Raw genomic sequence first — 3,810 nt, 5'->3', positions numbered from 1 at the left:
GCAGCTATCCTCATCCATTCTCACCACATGTCCATACCAGCGCAATCGTCTCTCTTGCACACCACAACTGATGCTTCTAATGTTCAGCTTTTCTCTCAAGATACTTACACTCTGACGGGTATTCACATTGACATTACACATCCAATGGAGCATACTGGCTTCATTCCTTGCGAGCTTACGTATGTCCTCAGCAGTTACAGCCCATGTTTCACGGCTTGACAGTTAACTCAAAATAAATCTTCATAGCAACTAATATACTAATTAAAAAAAAAAAAATACTGAAATAAGTTTACATAGTCTCAAGCTCAACAGGGTCTTTTCATCCCTTTAAACCATTTAAGCATCCTCACTATGAAAATAAATTTCCAATAAATAAAACAGTCTAATTCTCATCAAACCATTCATTCTAGCCCCAATTTATAAGGCAAATTATCATGCTACTTTAGTACAGTTACAATACTGCAGTTGTTACTAACTTTACCTCATCTTTTATATCTGTAACTGTCCCTGTGGCACTCTCACCTAAAATTACCAGGATTCACCTATGTTTCCTCATTTTTGCTGTTTCACACTCATATCCTCACATGAAACACTTGACTCAAATCTTTTTCTTCAAAACTGCAAATTTTTCCATACCTCCTTTTTTTTCCCCCTTCCAAACCAAAATCTTCAATTAAATTTTCAAGTTAAACTGAATTAACTTGTCAACTGTGGGAAAACCTATAAATGATACAGCTGCCCCTCCATCCCTCTCTCTCTACACACATATTGTAACTCAAAATAGATAAAGCTATATACATATAAAGTGTGTAAATATTAGGTTAGAAAGATTCCCTTGGATAAAAAAAAAGTCAAAGGCTGCCCATGGAAGTGGAACCCACATCATTTGTAAACACGACAGATATTGTACCAAAGCAATCCTTCAAATTTCTTCAACCATTTTAAAAGCTTTGTTCTTACCAGCACCAATTCTATGTTCATCATCATTTCACGTCCACCTTCCATGCTGGCATGGGTTGGACAGTTTGACAGGAGCTGACCAGGTAGAAGACTACAGCAGACTGCTGAGTCAGTTTTGGAATGGATTTTATGGCTGGATGGCCCTCCTAACACCAACCACCCTGCAGAGTGGACTGAATATGCTTTTTACATGGCACCAGCACAGGTTGTTGATGTCGTAAGAATTTAGAAACTTTGAGAGACATGAAATAAGTCATTTGGTTTTTTTACAATTCTTGCTGGTAAGGGCAAAAATAACTAAAATTGATGAAGAAACATGAAGGAGAGCTTTGAGCCAATGTCTGTCATGTTTATAGATGTGGGTTTGAATTCCATGAGTAGCCATTGACTTTTACCATTCAAGGGCTTTTTTAACCTAATATTTACATGCAAATATTTATAGCTTTATCTAATTCAAATCAACTTAAAAATGATTTATTTCACATCCCTCAAATTTCTAAATTCTTAAGACATGGCCACAGTCAAATGACCGAAACACAAGAATATGTACAATCATTATCTAACATCTGTTTTTCATGCTAGCATGGACTGGACCATTTGACAGGAGCTGGTAAGGCCAAGGGCTGTACCAGGCTCCATTTGTCTGTTCTGGTATGATTTCTACAGCTGGATGCCCTTCCTAATGCCAATCACTTTACAGAGTGCACTGGATGCTTTTTACATGCTACCAGCACCAGTATCAATTCTGCAGCGGTGGATGAATCTTCTTGAGAACAGCAAAGCACCAGATATCTTGGTCTTTAGTCATTATCTTTGTAATCCTCAGTGTCTAGAGATCGGCCTTCAGTACTTTGTCTTCATGTGTCTCCTCCTTCTATGAGTTCCATCCGATTTAAGTGATTGGCACTTCTGTATGCAACTGTCTACATACATATGCATTACATGACCAAACCGCACAGTGTTCTCTCTTGCACACTGCATCTAATTCCTTTTATGCCTAATCTTTTTTTTTCTATTGTACATGTATACCAACATTGCACATCCAGTGGAGCATGCTAGCTTCATTTCTCTCTAGCCTTCACATGTCTTCTGCATTCAGCGTCCACATCTCATTACCATGTAGCATTGCTGTTTGTACACATGCATCGTACAATCTTCCTGCCATTTGGAGAGACCACTGGTTGCCAACAGAGGTAAAAGCTCTCTGAATTTCCTCCATCCTATTCTTACTCACTTTCCATATACCCTCCCCCACTGGTAATTAGGTCCCCTACATAGCAGAAACTATCTACTACAGCTAAAGAGCTTCTGGGGCAATTGAGAAAATTAATTTCCTGAATAACTGTAGTTTTAATGGCTCCTGTGCATTTTCCACAACACTACTTTCTCTGATAACCTTTCTATTATTATTCCACTGCATCTTCTGTGTATCATCATCATCATTAATTAATGTCCGTTTTCCATACTGGCATGGGGTAAACAGTTTGACTGAGGTCTGGAGAGCCAGCAGCTGCACCAGGCTCCAATGTGATTTGGCCATGTTTCTACAGCTGGATGCCCTTCTTAACACCAACCACTCTGAGAGTGTAGTGGGTGCTTTTTACATGCTACCAGCACAGGAGCCTGTCAGGTGGCACTGGCCACAGCTATGATATTGGTTTTACTTGTCTCAGTAAGTCTTCTCAAGCATATCATATCACCCAAAGCATCAGGGGTACTCTTAACTGGGCTGGACATGAGTGGCTGTGATCTCACCCTAGTTGCTGGATCTTCTTAATCACAGCATATCTCCTGTCATTGATTCTGTGAGGCCCAATGTTTGAAGGTCATACTTCACCACCTCATCCCATAACATTTTCAGAGATGTACTTATCTGGTAAGTGATTTGATCTGAGATTGTATCTTTAAACTGTCACAGTTACACTGACCTCAGTACTCAACTGGTACTTATTTTATCAACTCTGAAAGGATGACAGGCAAAGTTGACCAAATCAAGTCATTAATTGAGAATAAGCCACATTGCACAACCCGAGAATTGGCAGAAAGCCTCAACCTATCAAAATCTGTCATTCATGAGCACCTGGTAAAGCTTGGGTACACAAATCGCTACGATGTTTGGGTACCACATGAGTTGAGAGAGAAGAACCTTTTGGATCGCGTTTCCATCTGTGATTCGCTTTATAAACGGAATGAAAACGTGCCTTTTTTAAAGCAAATTGTGACAGGTGATGAGAAATGGATTATCTACCAAAATGTTCAGAGAAAGCAATCCTGAAGTAAGCAACATGAGCCACCCTTAGCCACCCCAAAAGCAGGTCTTCACCCTATAAAAGTCTTGCTTTGTGTCTGGTGGAATTGGAAAGGAATTCTGTACTATGAGCTTCTCCTAAGTAACCAGACAATTAATTCTGAGAAATACTGCACACAACTGGACGAGTTAAAAGCAGCAATTCAAGCGAAACATCCAGAATTGGCCAACCGCACGTTTCTTTGGGAACCAGACGAAAATTGCTGCAGCTCAGCTGGGATGTATTATCCTATCCTCCATATTCACCAGATATTGCTCCTTTGGATTTCCACTTATTCAGGTCTCTGCAGAATAGTCTTAATGGTAAAAATTTCAATTCCTTGGATGACGTAAAAAGATGCCTTGATGAATTCTTTGCCATGAAACCACCTCAATTCTGGGAAGAGGGTATTTTCAAATTAAAGGAAAGATGAAGATGCATTGTGAAACAAAATGGTTCATATTTGGTTGATTAAAAATGTAATGGTAAGTATTTATTGACCTTTTTCTTTCCTTTAAAAACCAGCACAAACTTTCCGGACAACCCAATATATATATATATA

The sequence above is a fragment of the Octopus bimaculoides genome, chromosome 1 (assembly GCF_001194135.2).
Source record: "Octopus bimaculoides isolate UCB-OBI-ISO-001 chromosome 1, ASM119413v2, whole genome shotgun sequence".
Lineage (NCBI taxonomy): Eukaryota > Metazoa > Mollusca > Cephalopoda > Octopoda > Octopodidae > Octopus > Octopus bimaculoides.
This window is presented reverse-complemented; position numbering follows the sequence as displayed.